This window comes from Triticum dicoccoides, chromosome 2B, assembly GCF_002162155.2.
Source record: "Triticum dicoccoides isolate Atlit2015 ecotype Zavitan chromosome 2B, WEW_v2.0, whole genome shotgun sequence".
NCBI classification, from domain to species: Eukaryota; Viridiplantae; Streptophyta; class Magnoliopsida; order Poales; family Poaceae; genus Triticum; species Triticum dicoccoides.
Genome location: NC_041383.1, coordinates 406,552,286 through 406,569,851, shown reverse-complemented (window position 1 = coordinate 406,569,851; position 17,566 = coordinate 406,552,286). Strand labels below are relative to the sequence as shown.

Genomic DNA, 17,566 nt, shown 5'->3' with positions numbered 1-17,566 from the left:
TTCTATTCTATAAAAAGGCGAACATCTAATCTAGGCCCGGTCGCCTTTCTATGAAGGCAAGCAGCCCAGCCCCCTTGTTGAAATTTGGATATTAAGGAAGCCGTATTTTGCAATAGCAGCTCCGAGAAGCTGGGCTTAGGGTGCGCCTCCTGCGGTTGTTTCAGTGACTCAATTGGCTGGCTTCCCTCAGCTCAGACTGGTGTCGCCACCTCTCCCAGGACCGGAATGATTATCCCCGCCCGATGGGTCTACATTCATCCCTGAATGTCATCGGGTACTCTTCACTTCCCCGCCATTCTTGTAACCGTCACCTGTAATCCGTGCAGGTGTGTCCGCACCCCCTAGAGTGGACGAGAAAGAAAGGATTTTTTATCGGAGCAACCCCCCCAGGTTCCAGACCCAGGAGTTCACTTTCCCGTATGAGCATTCGGTACATATATAAGTCAGTGGAAGAGTCAAAGGGTCACCACTACTGAGGATCTCCCCCCTTATCTTAGAAGGGTCGTCTGAGGGTTCGCCGCAGTTCATTGTTGTGCTTACACACTAGGCTACCCTTCTCCGAAAGCTCCGCGGGACCACCTATCACTAGTCTTCGGCCGGAGGGGTTTATTGCACAAAAAGGCCGGGACGCGGGCTCCCGCAGAGGAAAGCCCAATGAATGTCAGATGCAAAGCCCCACACCTCATTAAGATCATATTGGCATACTCTCCTAAAAAAAGAGCAGACCCCATTGAAGACGGGAGTGAGGTACAACAAGGCCATTTCCATCCACCTTCTCACGGAGCCGTACGTGGACGTTACCGCTCATACAGCTCCCAGCCAACAAGCAGCTAGCTTTCCTCTAGAAGTCATGGAAGTGTGGATAAATCGACAGAAGGTTTTTATTTCTTAAAAAATTGCCCTAACCGTCCTAAATATGGACGGAGAGCGGTCTCGAGTTTTTCGGGGTCCTCGAGATCGCATTTTAGGTCGAGTAGAGACGCTAGGGAGTCTGTGGGCTTCCCTTGGCATTTCAAGATGGCCTCTATCGTCTTTTCGAGAGCCTCCTATTTGCCCGTCAAGGGGCATTTGACATCCAGAGACAAAAGCAGTCCCACACGAAACTGGGAATTTTCCCCAATGGACGTAACCAGCTCTGCTTTTGCGGTCTCAAAAGGAGAAGCCCTGAACGCTTGCAGTTGCTTTTTTCTCTTTATTCCTTCTAAGCGAGCCTCAAAAGGAGAAGCCGTAAAGGAGGAGGGTTGTGATAGGCTTGGCGAGCCAACGTAAAAACTCAGCCACTCTTATGGAGATGAAACCCAAAAGAATCGACAAAGAGCTAGCTATGGACAGGGGTGCGTGGAAGCTTGCTATCCATGTGCCAGAGCCATGAGTTGGTTGCGAGATCTTATGGGTTTCACCTCTAGCCTACCCCAACTTGCTTGGGACTAAAGGCTTTGTTGTTGTTGTTGTACAAATTAGAACTTCGTTTTGAGGAGTTTGCCCCCGGTTCGCCGCCGTCCAGCCGGCGGCTACTCTGGGATGGATCGAGGTTTAGGCCAACAGAGGGGGCTTGCTCCCTTTCTTCTGGAGCTAAGGAAGGACCTGCGGGTGGCATTTCCGGTAAAGGGGGAATCTCAAGGAGGGTCTCCAGACCTTCGAAGTGCCCCACCACCAGGGTTGGCGTTGTGTCGACGACCCCCTCTGGCTCCGGGCTAGAGGTAATTTCGATGATCTCCTCGGCCCTTTGTTCCTCGTCACCATCGCAATAACAATAAGGAGACGCGGTGACGTCGTCATCCAGAAGGAAAAAGAAAACCCCAAAGGTACCAAATGGAATTCTACTTGTCGGGCTTGGATTCGTTTCGTTTATCAAAAATCGAAATAATAAATAACAACCCATAAATCAAAGAGAAATTACGATAAAAAATCTAAAGTGAAGCCAATCGCTTATAAAAAGAAACCAGTCTCCTTTTAAAAGGAACTGGCCAATTCACTTCGAAAAACTGCGTTCTAACTTGAGCAGAAAAATTGGTCGCATTTGACATCTAAAGTTTCACCACCCCTACTACTGCTCGAAATCTTGCTTTGGTGAGCTTTCCCCAAGGTGACACCGAAGGTCTACCTCCTTTCGTGCGCCCCTCACCTCCTCCATGAGGATGATCCACTGGATTCATTGCAACATCATGAACAATGGGGCATCTGCCTAAGCACCAGCACCCCCACCACGCTTACGGCTCTATACCTACTAGACCTGTATTCGGTAAAGCTTTCTTTCTATATGCTAATTCTCATGCAGTTCATATTGTTGATATGAGTATAATTGCCTCGAGAAATAGATAATAATTCCTTCCTTTGCCGGTAAATGAATAGGAATCAGGTTAATAAAACCGGAATTATTTCCGCCTTCCTCTCGAACTGAGCTATTTCTCTGAAATATACAGTTTCACATCATTACAGGAAATCCTATACCTGTGTATTACCACCCGGTATGGAGCCATCGTCGTCTTCGGTGTAGCGTGAAGACCTTCCCATGGTCTTTGAGTCGTTCTTGACTGGCTAGCAAGCACCAGTGGAATTTAACCGCCTTGTGGTCGGGACATCGCCTTCTTCTCTAGAATCACGCAAGTGGTACCGCTCCCCACGGTAAGGAGAAAGACCTTAAGGCATAAACGTAGAGCCTGAGTCCACAAGATAGTATTTTCTCGGTGACGATAGTGGCCATTTTCCGGTTCAGTGGTTGTATCCAGAAAGATTCTAGAGTCATTTGCCGTACCCTCCCAACCAACCATCACATATGTGAAACTCATGTGAAAATAAAAGGCACACAAACTCTTCTGTGTTGGCGAAACTCGTTTTCCACGATAACGTATTTGGTTTGCTGTTGGAACTCGGGCAGAAATGTGTGTCCCGGCTCCAACGCTATTCTAGAAATGCAAAAAATAGAATAATAGATGAATTAGAAAACTCAACTATTCTTTGTGATTCGGTACCGCTTGAACTAACTGGCCCAATTCTTGGTAGGTACTTATTAGGGGGAGGGCCAACCACCGAATGAACAACGATCTCCCGGTCCCACTTGATTCCTGGGGAATTTAGGGAACCCTGCGGACTTGACTCTTTTAAGAGGAAGAAATTCGAAGTGAAATATCTAGAATATGCTTTACACTCCATTTTCACACAGGTATGCCCCCCTACCTTTCTGTAGATTGATGCACTAATAAGACTCCAAATCCTTGGTTTGAGCATCCCTTTCTTTTGTAACCTCTCTTAGGAACTTCAAACGGAACAAGGCTAGGATCCTAATCTCTATTCCTTCCTCCTTGGTGTCAGATAACTCCAATAAAGCATGACTGAAGTACATATAAAACGTGTCGAAGAGCAATAGACTCTTTTTTTATAGAGCTTATCATTGTCATTGATTGACCAGCATGACTTATGGATTGCATTTTATACTGTGCTATTTGAATAGCTAGATTCTGGAAAGGCGGAGGAAATAGACTTTCTTGCTCCTGCATCATTCTTGCTAAGGGCATCTAAGGAACTAATCAAAGGTTACGAAAGAGAAGGCTTGAAAAGGAGCTGACTTTTCCCGCTAATGCTACTTCCGCTATCTCGTAAGGAGGATACGACTCATAAACCTCCCTTGGTATTTGGGTAGGGAGAAAGATAATTAATTAGACTGAGTGAGGAATGTATACAACTACTGCTCAAAAGGCAATAAGAAGCACGCACTCCTACTAGACATGGAAGGAGTAAACCTAAAATATGCTTTCTTCCCTTATGTTGAATCGACTTCCTTGTCTCTTTCTAGAAAGTCAGCAGCTGGCCCAAGGTGACCTACTGGAAATGAAAAAACAATTGGTTCAATCGAGTACTTATAAGCCGAACGGAGTTCTCTCTCATATTGTTATGTTTACCTGGAATGCCATAAGCTTGCTCTCAAGGAACAACTCGAATCACTGCTGACGCGGGACTTGCTTTCGCACAGGGAGTTGGATAAACTACCCTCTTGTGGGTATGGCGATAGATAGCAATAGCAACGGATTGATTATGATTATGATTAAGTAGACTGACTGTTGGATGAGCTCCAAAAGGTGGTGAGCCTGATGAGTCAACCAAAGGGAGTGGGCCCTTTAAACCCCTAGGGCGTAAGCATTTCTGCCTATCCAAAATAAGATGTCAAGTCAATCTTGAATTTAGTACCTATTAGTATTAGATACAGAATCCTATTTGCCTTGAGCGCCCCTATCCTATATTCTCTCTATCTATAGATGGAGAAAGACATGCTCGATATGAATTGGGACAAACAAGAAAGTAAAAAGCAGGAGGTAGGTCCGTGGTTTCAAGTTGAGTGGTCAGTGGTTCCTTGAGGGGAGTCGGCAGGAACCTTTACTCATTTGATTTCCTCCCAAAAGAAGGAGGGGTTTTCCTGTGGTAGGAGCCAAGAAAGATACCATGAAATTAGGCACCAGGTACTATCCATCACACTTAGAGTTGGTATTTATTGTTTGATTCGAATCCCTGCTTACCAAACAGTAGTCATAACAGATTTGAATGATGATATCCAATTATGAAATGGCTAGAGGAGGCACAGAGATAAGATAGAACTGATGGTAAGGTAAATCAAAGGTTTTCATTTACCTTATCATCGTCGTAACTTTCTTATCTATTTGTGTATGCTATTAGAAAGGGAAATTCGATACAACCAACGCGCAAAACCTTTCGTCTTTCCTATGAAAACAACTTCCACCTGGATAGAATAGTTAGCCAACATGAATTCCTGCTTATTGTCCTTCCTACCCATAAGTGAGAGCAAGGCCGAAGTAGAGCATAGAGCTTAGAAGTAGGATCTGGTAATTGGTTCTGCTCAGCAGATGCAAAAAAGAGGTGTTTTTGGGGTGAGTCCCTGCCAAGCGGCTTTTGATGACGGCGTCGTCAACGTACACTTCTGCATTACGACCCAACTGAGACCTGAGGATGAGGCTCATTAGGCACTTAAATGTGGCGCCGGCATTTATCAAACCGAAGGGCATCCGCTTGTAGCAGAAGGAAGGGGCGATCAAACTCGTTTTTTCTTTGTCTTCCTCAGCCATATAGACTTGCTGATACCCAGAGTAGGCGTCGAGGAAGCTCAACATCTCGCACCCTGCGGTGGAGTCAACCAGTTTAGTCCTTGTACTTCGGTGGAACCAAATTCCTGTATATGGATTGCAAACCTTTTCTGCTTTGGGTCTTAAGTGAATGAAAGGGTGGGTTAAAAAACCATGGCCAGCCCCCCTCAAGAAATCTCGCCCGTAGGTTACTGATGGGATGCTAGCTGCCGGTATACAGGAAAAACGTGGTGCAGAGCACGAACACGATGTGCTAACACATATCCCTTATATTTATTGGTTCTACAGAAGATGTATGATAAAGAGCTGGCATTAAGTCATGCAACGTGCTCAGGCTTTATAAGAGGAAAGACTCTCGCCAGTATAGATTGAACGTACGGCGCTTGCTTACAAGACTGCTACTGAAAAAGGCTACCTCTTCAAACTGTTGAATGTCCTATTCCATCTATCTTTCCCTGAAAAAGCGTATACTTTTGTTCCATAAGCAAATAAAGCATACTTCTTTTGCGGATCAAGCAGTCTTCTACCTTGGTGGGTAGCGGAGAATCAAATCAATATCGGAGTATTGCTCTAGCTGCTGCTGAATTAACCTGGATTCAATCGTGACTCTCTGAACTAGGCTGTACTTCGTCTTCCCCTCTGGACCTCGGAAATGGAAAAAAGTTACCGGTGCATAATTGAAGATTCGGTGAAAACTAGTTGACCTTTCATCACAAATTGAAGCAGAGGTTGTTAGTTGAAAATCCATTTGCAGATCCTGTTGTTGAGGTAGAACCAGCTTCACCAATAGCATAGACTCTATCAGTCGAAGAGATCAGCAGGTACGAGGATAACAGAGACAGAGATAAAGGCTTCGTCAGCAGAGACGAGAGCGGGGCCCTTTTGAAAATCAGAAATAAAAGGGGCGATCAACGAATTGACCAGGTGTAAGCAGAGGGAACTGGAGCAGAGCAATATGTAGCATACTTTTCCGTTTGAGACCCGTATCTAGACCCTTGTGATCGATAGCCGGACCCATGCTGACGGCACCGAAATCCTGCCCCTCCCGCGGAACTAGTACCACCAATAGATAGGCCCGTCCCTTCTTGGGCAACCCTAAAAGTATCTTCTTGTACGGACTGAAACAAGACAAACTACTCGCCGGACCCACTTAAGATCTCTTTCTTTAGTTTTCTGCTTTATTCCTTTCTTAGAAAAAAGTCACTTCCCTTATTAGTAGCGCTAGTATCTTTTCATAATGATGACTTTTTTTCAGAGCTTCCTAGATTTTGAGAAGCTGAGGCATTGCCGGCTGGGGGGAAATTTGATCGAAACTAATAACAACTAGTCACGATTAGGGACAAAGCTCAGCTAGTATACGTAATGTGTTCAAGGCGCATTTCCTCCAACAAGTAGACTAAAGAAAATAAGGGCGGAAGGATTTACTTAAACGTTGTTGCATGAGCGGCAATGAGTGGTTGATGATTCACTTTCTGATTATTACCCGCTAGCTATTGAAGCGGCAGTGTGACGTCGGCCCACTGCGGAATGGGTGCCACCTAACTATGATTCGGTGAAGGTTCCACCTTCCTTCCACAGATATAGTGATAGTAGTTCCACTCGATGTGGATCGCGCCCATGCTTGCTCAGCTCCAGGATCAGGCTCCTAAACCTATTTTCAATAAATAAGTCATCTGGTCTATGTTGTTGGAGTTCCGGATGACGCCTTAATCCCACCTATGTGTCTAAGGAATAGCCTTTTCTTATTTTCTTTATTGTTCGTGGGAACATGTAAGATTAGCAATGGAAATTGAGCTACGGTCGTCCCTTCCTCAAGCAAACAACACGAGATTTAGTTAACAAAACAGGAACTCTATCCCTTGACACTAATTTCTGATACAGAAGTGGAATCGAAAAAATGCGGGAAAAATGCACATTCAGTATTGAGAAAATGTTGCGTAACTGCCCTTGCCTCAAGGTCTTGAGAAACCAGAAACTAGTGTTCGATGGCCCAACAAATCCTATTGGTTTTCGCAGGGGATGTCATTTTTACAAGCTTTCGCATGCTGAGCGTGACTATGGATTTTATATAGTTATGGAATAACCTTCTTATCCGCGAGTTCTTCGGCCAAAGACTCCTGATATCGCTTGTTGGGCCCTTGATTCCGAAGTACCAGTACCGAAGGCAGACTTGAATGCATTAGGTTGGGAAGCGGCCTAGAAGGTGCTTAAAGATAGGTGACAGTTGTGAAAGTTTAGTCGACTTGTCGGCAGCAACTGACCTTTCTTTCATCAAAAGTAGGAATGAAAGCTGGCATGCAGATAAGGAAATCTCTTTTCTTCTCTTCTACTTTGCTATGGACCTTCTAAAAGGAGAAGCAATAAATACAAAAGTGCTAGGTTTGGATTTGAGTGAGATCCCGGATCGGTAGCTTCAGATATCCCCTCAGACTGGAATGAGAATTTCGATAGATTTCTTTGCTTTAAAGCATAGTTGTAGGTAGGTTATGCTCCTTTGCTTCATCCCTATAGTCTAAGGATTGCCAATCAAATAGTAGCAGTAGACTAGCCATATTCATCTTCTACAGTCTCATGTTTCCCCCTATTTAAAATGGTCAGCCTGCGCAGCAGAAAAAAGGCGCTCTAATCGTACTCGAGCCCTTAATCCCCCAATAGGGCTTACTTACCCGAGTCAATTCTTTCCTTCCTGTGCGAAAGCAAGGCCTCTTTCTCGACTTTACTTGAATGCCATTTACTGAGCTATCTTCTTTTTTCTTCTTCTGGCGAAAGCACATTTTATTATTTTACGGAAGCAAGACGAAAGGTCATTTCGCCAATCTGGGGAATAACAGTTAAAGCAATCGATCGGAGAAGCCCCCCCTAGTATTGAGAATGCAAAAGTGGATTCATTCCCTAGGCGTGTGTGTGTGTGCTTTCCACGGGCCTGATCTCGATTTCTTCTTAAGCTGTTATGTCCTCCGAAGTGAAGTGGATTGGTTGGAAGCTAGACTCCAACAGCATCGATACTCAAATAACCGGCTCTGATACATGGCTTAGAACCTTCAATCTTTAGCCATTATTCCCAGTTCAGGTGGTTAGGTACCAAAAGTTATAAATAGGCCCAATTTCTCCTTTTATACTAGATTTCCTTAACAAGGGCATCCAATTCTTGAAACAAATCACGCTCCCTTCTCTTTCCACTTTCACTTTCATGCCCAGTTCTTTTTCGACTTGGCAATCTTAGCAATTTATGTAAAGCCTCCTGATTCGGATAAACATGCTCGATACATTCTAGTGAACTACGAAGAGAAGCTAGAATGGTGGAAGCCTGAATCCAGTGAGTGCCCATTCTTAAGAAACTTTGGAATAGTAGCTCCTGTGGTTTCTAGAGCGAGTGAATGAAACGCTATATTCTTATGAGCGGAGATAGAGAGCTATGTCACGATCAATAAGTGAGATGCTGTGGGCGAGGAATCTTCTGTCACAATAGAGGTCTTCTTTTCGAATTTAAGTGGGACTAGCTTCTTCCTCAATTGATATTACTGACAATCTAGCAATTCCATCCTTTAGAAGAAGATAAGTAAACCATTTCTTTGAATTGCATGATTGAGTGATGGATGCGGACAATCACAAGCCTACTTTGTTTATAGAAAAGAGCGTATAACCCCCGATCCCTACCTGTTGTAGAGAATCTATCGTCTAAACTCTTCTGTGCCATTTGCCGCCTAATACACTATTTCAGTATAATGTTGTTTGCTGGTGCATATCTCTTGATTGACTATTTATTGGTTATTAAGCATTAGTGAGCTGACCTATGTACAAGTTCTGAGTCAACCCCCAGATCTGTATCTCCTTGCCTTGTAATCTCTCATTCATCTATTTATGTGCATGCTTTAGCGAAGTCTCCAGCCCCATAAATATTAGTTAATGCGTCATGCGTAAATCAATAACTAAAAATAAAGTGACGATCATCCCATGCTACCACAGGATTTTTCAACAACATGACATATTGAGAAAAATCTATGTTAGAGCCGCCATTTCTTTATGGTTACATTAGTGTGGATTGTTCTTCTGATTCTTATAGGCCGGGCACCCTAGCTTCGATAGATTTATTTGATTTTGCAAGCTATGGCACAGGAATGTGATATGGGTCGTATCCCGCACCTCCCTTGATTCCGTGTGAAATCCATCCTAAAAAGCACGAGTTGGATCGGCGTAAAGAACAAGACGAACGTGGTATTATCTCTATTAGGATGGTTATGAGGCTCTGCTCTTTTTTTCTTTATTCAATATCTATTCTTTGTTTCTTATATTCCGCTAATTGTTATCTTTAATGTATCTTTATGCTTAATAGATAACTGGTGATGCTAGAGCTGTCAAGAAGGCATTGTTTGCAGTATCAACCATCATCTACAAATGCCCATCAAAAGAGACCATTTCTCTTGAAACTTCTGTCCCTCCAAGCATTGTACATCCTTTAGAGATTCCTGTCTATCCTGCTAGTAACTTCTACTCAGTGTCAGATGCAGCTATACCTTATGGAATGGACATCCAAATCTAGCTATCTTAGCAAAGGAAGTGGCATTCAAATCTACAGGTTTTTCTTCTTTAGCCTTTTCGCCCAGCGTTGTCATTATTGACACGTTTTTGCGATCCCTGTTTTTGAGATCCTCAATGACTACCACCAGAAAGGGAATGTGACCACCATTCTTATTTGAGAAAAGTGTCTCCACTATAGCACTAACGATCCTAGACAGCAGAGAAAGCTTGATTGGAGCTAAGAACTATTTCTAAAGGATCCCTTCCACTCTTGTGTGGAAATATCTTTCTTCGTTCAGTCCAGTCTGATTTAAAATGTGTTGTCTACTATTATAGGGGCTGTCGTTAGGGTCACTCCTTCTTATGCCGGGAGATGGCAGTTATCTATATTTAGAAATAATAAAGAATATGGGTGTGATTGTCATCACAATGGAGTGATCGAGTAATCAGCCCTGTAGGTTCCTCTCTATTTAGATAGACCCCATCAACATGGCCATTCCCATCTCCTGGTAGCAAAAACCCATTAGAGGTTTGATTCTCAAAAGAAAACAGACCAGAAACTCGAAACTATTCCTACTCGCCAGGTGGCTTTATCAATTGGAGTTTAAAAATAGGAAAAAAAAGGGTGTCAAAAGTAGAAGTATCATATCTTCTTAAGGAGCCCAACTCTAGCTAGAGAATAAGAGGATTAGGTTTTGGCAGGATGCGAGGTGCCAACTTATTAAGCACGAGAGTCGTAAGATCCCGGTTATAGAAGAAGAGTAGGCCAATCCCAATCTTAGGTTGCAACAAACAAGGAAATTCCTGTCATCAAATCGGCTTGATCCCCAAAAGGAAATCGCAATCCCAAATCCCTATATACGATATGCGATAGATTCCGGGCACCTTGCTACATGACACTTGTCTTGCATTGCATTACTGACTGCTTCTTCTTCTGATTTCTTTGCTTTGATGATGCCCTTGTCCCAAAGAGAGTTCTTCAGCTGAAGAGTACTTTGGCACCCTAGAACACATCTCCCTCTGGATGAAGCCAACAGGTCTCAGACAAGAGTAGTATCTGTGGCTTCATCGAAAACTATCAGCCAAAATCCAAATAAAATGCATCATAGACCCAGCATCATCCTTCACTGGGAACTACAAAAGCAACATCCAACTTCAACCTGGCGGCCTCTGCACACAAAACCTCTGATATAGCAGAAAAGAAAACCTTTTTTTACAGTATGGGAATTTGGCCCAATAGTCCCTCCAATTTGAAGTGATCAAGCCACCACTGGTACCAGTAGGGAACAGGTACTACCACCTCCTCCAGCTCTAGCTGAGCTCTCCAGTTCTTCTCCATCAGTGAGTTGCAATGGGAGCATCTCAACATCCTCTGGTAGAATCTGTGCAATCCAAGCCTTCTGGGACATCATCCACCCGCAACTGCTTTCTCTCTTGCAGCTCTTTCATAGCAATGGCCTTTATGTTTGGAGGCTAACCCAGGCATCCATCACTCTCCTCCCAAAGAAAAAAGATGCCAACACCGTCGAGGATTTTAGGCCAATCAGTATCATCTCGAGATTCATGAAAATCGTTTCAAAGAAGAGGAACAAACATTGTCTTTAACAACACTCATCCACTTATTGACATTGACACGTATCAATCGGCATTTATCAAGGGTCGCTCACTCATAGAAACTTTCTTGGTTGTGACAGAACCACTTATCTTTCGCCACAAACATAAGATCCATATGGTCCTACTCAAGGTAGACTATCGCAAGTCATTTGATCGAGAAAGAGAAGAGTTGTGTCTTAAAGTAAAGACGAGGATGTAAAAATCCACACACACTTGTCTTTCAGGCCCAGCCCACCAGGGATTTCCAAATCGTTAGCGGCGGGTCTTTCTTCTTCTGGGCGAGCTGCGGAGCTACTTTTTCTTTCTTTCATTCCATCTGTCTCTGTATGCTTGGGTGAATGCCATAAGCGGATTTATATGCCCCGGTTCCCAGGGTTAGGGTATTCCCAATGTTGAGCCTACTCAGATTAGAACAAAACTTTTGGATTCTCTTTCGCCTATCGGCTGGCTTTAAACAACCTTCACATTTCCTGCTAAGATCCCAAGTCTCCAAGTGGGCCCTCTTGGCCACCTAAGACCTTGGCTTTTTAGAGAATCCCGCTCCTATGTCGTAGGACTTGTAGCTCGGCAGTCCACCGGGTAGGTTTGTTTATCCTTCCTTTTTCGAGTGTCTTCTTGGATAGTTATAGCGGCCCATAGGCGCAAGATGTACCTTGTGGAGGGCAGCGGTCCCCTGGACATAGCATAGTCCTTTCAGGCAGTGGCCGTTTAGTCCATGGTCCGTTGGATGGTCAGTGCAAGGCCAGAAATTGGAACACATTGATTCCGCTTGTTCCTGTCCTTCGCTTCAGGGCCTGTCCCTCGGTGTGGTCAGTACTCCATACTGTCGGGCAGCAAAGCTTACACTTGTTCACTTATTATGACGGTTCACCAGGGCCTCTTTCCTCCTCCCTTTTTTGCTCACTCGTAGGGGTCCAGACCCCCACAAAGGGGGAGGGAGTCGACTGAACATCTCAGCCATTGGCGGGAATTTCGCCCGCATCCGATCCCCAATTCTTGTTCACCTCGGATGATCGTGTTGGGTAAATTGTGACCTCATACGATCGTATTGGGTGAGCAACAGCCGCTTCGTCACAGTACTGACTTATGGGCTAACAGGTCACACTTTGGCCAAGTATCCTACAAAGAGACTCCCGAGAGCCAAAAGTATTAAAGGAATGGCCATAGGAATGGGCGCATCATGACATCGTAATCTGTCTCGCCCGAATGAATTAGTTGGTACTAGAAATGTTAGAAATAGTAAACGAAAGGAGTAATAAGAAGTGAAAAGGACAGAGACACTTCCCAACCAGAAAGCAAAGTTCCCACTGATGGTATACTTTGTGTAAGCGAGCTCTAAGATCACATCTTTAGAATAAAATCCTGTTAGAAAAGGAAATCCAATAAGAGATAAGCTGCCCATGAGCATCATGGCATAGGTGAAAGGAAAGGAGGAGGCAAGCCCCCCCATCTTCCGCATATCTTACTCATCCGACATGGCATGAATCACCGAACCCGCACTCAGGAAGAGTAATGATTTGAAAAACGCGTGATTCATTAAGTGAAAGACGCTAACCGAATAGTTAGAGATGCCGCAAGCAAAGATCATATAGCCTAGTTGACTGCAAGTTGAATAAGCTATGACCCTCTTTAGATCGTTCTGTAATATTCCAATGGTTGCCGCAAGGAATGACGTCATAGCTCCTGCAAAAGTAATAACAATCAAAGCCGTAGATGAGTATTCAAATAAAGGGGAGCACCTTGCTATCATGAAAACGCCAGCAGTGACCATAGTAGCTGCATGAATCAAAGCAGATACTGGAGTGGGACCCTCCATTGCATCGGGTAACCAAGTATGCAATCCTATCTGTGCAGATTTCCCAACAGCACCAATAAAAAGTAAAATACAAATCAGAGTTATGGCATTCAATCTCATATTGCAAAAAATCCATTCATTTCTGGGAGCACTAGCACAAGCAAAAATGGTTGAAAAGTCTACTGTTTGAAAGAGAGTAAAACAACCAAAAATCCCAAGAGCTAATCCAAAATCACCTACTAGATTGACAAGCATAGCTTTTATAGCAGCTTTATCCGCCTGAAGTCGTGTAAACCAGAAATGAATTAACAAATATGAAGCAAGACCTGCTCTCCCATCCCAGGAATAATTGAAGAAAGTTATCTCCAGTCACCAACATTAGCATAAAAAAAGTAAAAATGGATAAATAACACATAAATTGAGGGCTATGCGGATCCTCAGACATATATGAAATGGAATAAAGATGGACCAAGCTACTTATGAATGTAACCACAATTAACATCACTACGGTCAGGCTATCGAACACAGAGTCAAAAGTGAATTACGAGTCAGGCCAATCTGCGAATCGAGCGAGCTCCCCTTGCAATGATGTGATGGTGAACCTCTCATTCGTCTTCAATGCTCTCCGAACCGTGCGGGAAGGTTTCCCATCACACGGCTCACCAACTTGATCTTCTGCGGGAACCTTATGTAAGAACAGGCCTGGCAAAAGAAGTACAGTCTCGCTTTCCTTTGCCACTCAAGTGTACGGCATCTACCGAGCTTAGGCCCCTTCTTCCCTTCCCTAATCCAAAAATGAGTCCACCGCCTGCCTGGCACTGTATGGGTATAGGTATGGCGTGCAGGCCAGCCTCCCTTGGATTTTAGGTGATTAACTACTGAAGCGAAGAAAAGGCTGGATCAAGAAAAGGGGGGTACTACGAGCCCTATGCCCCACGCATCTAACCAGCTCGCGTGGTTCACCGGTTCCACCGACGTCACCCTTAGATAGAGTTATTCAGTCGATACAGAGATGCGCTTAAAGTGGGGTGTGTGCTGTCCCTATTGGGCTGGGCCCTTCCCCATAAGGCCCCACCGTCGGGGCATAAGCGCCCTCTTGCTACCCATATGCAAGGCGCCGTCTTAGCCTTGCCTTCCCAGGATCGCTCCCACACCTGTCACGTTCGTGATCGGCCTCCTCAACTGTGTATCGATCGAAAGGCAAGGCGGCAGAGCCCCTAACCGACGGGAGTAGTTACGTCCAGTATGTCCCCCCTTGATTCCCGACATGCTATGATACCCCAGGGTGGGTAGGAGCGGGTCGAGTCCGTATCACCGCGGAACAACTGCAGCGTCCGGATCTGATCTATCTACTCGGCAATTCATCCGGTGACTTCACGGTCGCCAAAGAAGCCCCAAGAAGCATCAAACATTTCTGATGAGATCCATGGAGCTATTCTGAGATAGCAAGCACTAGCTCCCAGTGCGACTTCATAAAAAGCAATCAAAGATAAGATCGAAGAAAATGAAACGCACGTGGTGGTCATGATAGCGGTTCCTTCAGATCCTAGAAAACGTCCGAAAAAACCGGCTACGGAACTACCGAGCAAAGGCAAAAAGACAATAAGTAGATACATAAGATCGAGTCTCTTAAAAAATCAGACAATGTTCAAGCGGCCTGTCATTGAGACAAAAACGTGTTAAGCATATAAGCACTTTCGACTTGATTTGCAGTGGTCAGTTACGCAAGACGGGAAGAGAGTTTCCTTCTTCAGAGTCCTTTTATCCCAATATTAAGGATAATGTGTGGGCCTTTATTGAAAGAAGATGGTTGATCCCCTTGCCGACTCATTCCATCCTCCCCCCGGTGGGTCATCCTCTTATTCATTCTCGCGAGCAAAGAAGAAGAGAGACAGCATTCAAGCCAGCAATGGACTGAGGTATGAGACGATAAAGGTAAAGAGAAGGGGTCGTCGTTGGTGCATAACAGCTCTTTCCTATCTACGATCTTTCTCGGTGCATAAGCGAGGCTTCGCGGTCGAAGTACCACATAAGCAATAAAGCCAATAGACCTTGAATAGCGTGTACGAAATAACTTGTGAAGAGGATTTACTAGAGTCTAAAAATCTTGTACGCAAGTTGGCACAACGCTTTCAATCAATCTCGCTCATCTGGTCTGCCCGATCAAATCAGCGATCATGCCCCCCTTATTCTAGCGGAGGAACAGCTTCATCAGATTCATTCCCTTGCTAATCCGCCTTCAAGCCTTGTTCCTTCTTCCGCTTCATCTAATTCTATATGCCACAAATAGAATTAGAAAGAAATCCTAGCAGCCATTGAGATTGAATCCAGAGGAAATCGCAATCCAATTACCGTGAGAGCGAATTAACAGAGTCAGTTCAACTAAATGGTCAAAATCAGAATAAAGGAAGGTAACGAAATACTTCATTAACAAGGCCCGTTTAATTAACAATTTGAGCTTTCTTTGCTCACCAGCTTTTTTTTGCGCCCCTTCACTCACTTCTGAATGACTCCTTTAGCACTCTCTTTTGGTTGGTTACTTCATTGAAATAGAAAGTACATCTCTAACTCCCGGCTAACGCGAATCATTCAAAAACTACTACTTATTGGGTTGGGCATCCGACACGTGAAATCGATGCCGGGCTACACTTCCTTCAATTAATTGTTTAGGTTTACTTTGGCGGAGCATTCAATCCAGGTGTGGGAATCATTCCGACTTCATGCATTTGCCCTGCCCTAGCCTTTTGGGAATGTAGGTGTCCGCGAATGGAAGCTCGGCAACAGAGCAGACCGGAAGAAGTATGTACCTCATGAAGCAAGGACTAGCCAGAGCTCTTAGTATGGCCACTTTTGCAGGATGAATCCGTTCACTGCCTGCTTCTCTATCGCATTGGACCTAGAAAGAGTGAAAACAGGAAGCATAGACCCTTGAGAAATAGAGGAGCTATGAGTGCTGTCCACAACCTCTAATGTTCCAAAAGATATAATCCGTCACTCGCTCCGGAGACCTCAGTACCGTGCTAACTCCAAGAATTTCCTTCTTTACTACATAAAGCATTAGCTGCTGGATAGAAAGCAAAAGCATTTATTTATAGCTGACAGTTAGCTTTCGCTTGATTTCTTTCTTATAAAGTTACATTTTGTTGATTGTAGATTGGGTCGGTGTAAATAAAGGGTGAGCTCCAAACTACAGTGGGAAAGGCCGAGTATACACCAACCATACTTTGGAGTGAGAAGGAGATCCTAACTAACAAAATAAGGCATCTGATACTATGCTGAAAAGTCCCGTTTGGTCACTTCTCAAAAGAAGGATGCGCCGCTATTTTATCATCATCTGGCACTGCTTGACTTGCTTTCACAACTTTTAGCTTGAACGTGGCACTAAAGCCTCCATGTCAACTAAAGAAAATAGTTCAAGACAGTAGAGCACAGAGGGAATTACCAAAATGGGTTCAGCATTTCGTTTAGTGAATGCGGAGATAAAAGCAGCTGCTATTGATGTGCAATTGGACCGCTCGCATCGCTCCTTGACACGAAGGCTATAAGAATCAAAGGAAATACTGGGCGTAAATGACTTTGGAGTTCAAACCTGGCAAAGTCCTTACTTACTCGGCTCCAGGCCAAAGCGATGAAAAGACCCTTTATTTAATATGGTCACGCCCATGAGAGAAAGTCTAGCCCTATCAACACCTTCTGATCCTAGTTGGCTCGAGTAAGGCAGGCTACTACTAAGCAATCTAGAGAACATTGAACCTCATTGAAAAGAAATAACTTCTGGCCAACATAAAGATCCAGCAACCTTTTGCGTGACCTCGGCTCTGACGCATTCCTCCTAGCCTAGATTTTCACTACATTCTTTGGGATCAATGCCTACTTCTTGAACTTGAAATACCTGTATCCCTTCTTCGATAAGTGGAATGTTTCGCTTGAGCGTCTACTTTGGCGAAACCCTTGATATCTATGCTATGTATTTGTGGCCTAGCCCTCTATAAGGCACACGTTTTTCATACGTGAGGCTATAGAAGGAAAGCAACAATCCTGGAGGAGGAAATAGTTCACTTGTTGGGCACCTGGGCTCCCTATTCGTAAATTCACTTATGTGACGAGCAATTAACAAGGCGCTCTGCGTTTGAATGACATGTTATTTGAATAATATTACTGTTGTGTCGCAAGTCTCAGTCTTCCAAAATAGGAGATGACTATGGACAGAGATACCAGGTAAACGGAGTGCCAGTGATTGCCTTGGTTGATAGTGGCAGCACGCACTGTTTTGTAGACCCCAAAGATTGTGAAGCGGGCTGGTTACGACTCAACTCCGTATAAACCTATGGAAATCACAGTAGCAAATGGCGCTAAGATGTATTGTGAGCACAAATGTGATGGCATGCTATGGGTAATGCAAGGGAAGGAGTTTCAGTTTGACATGAAAGTCATGGAGGTAGGTTCGTATGAGGGGGAGATTGGATTTTGTTGCTATAAGAAGGAAGGGACAATTATTTTATCAACCAGTGCACCATCCATAACATTGGTCAAGGAAGGCAAGAAA

At 44.3% G+C, this 17,566-nt stretch overlaps 1 pseudogene; it reads left to right on the top strand.

The window, feature by feature from the left end:
• The first annotated feature begins 264 nt into the window (after window positions 1-264).
• On the top strand, window positions 265-9,633 carry LOC119360912 (annotated as a pseudogene).
• The last annotated feature ends 7,933 nt before the right edge of the window (window positions 9,634-17,566 follow it).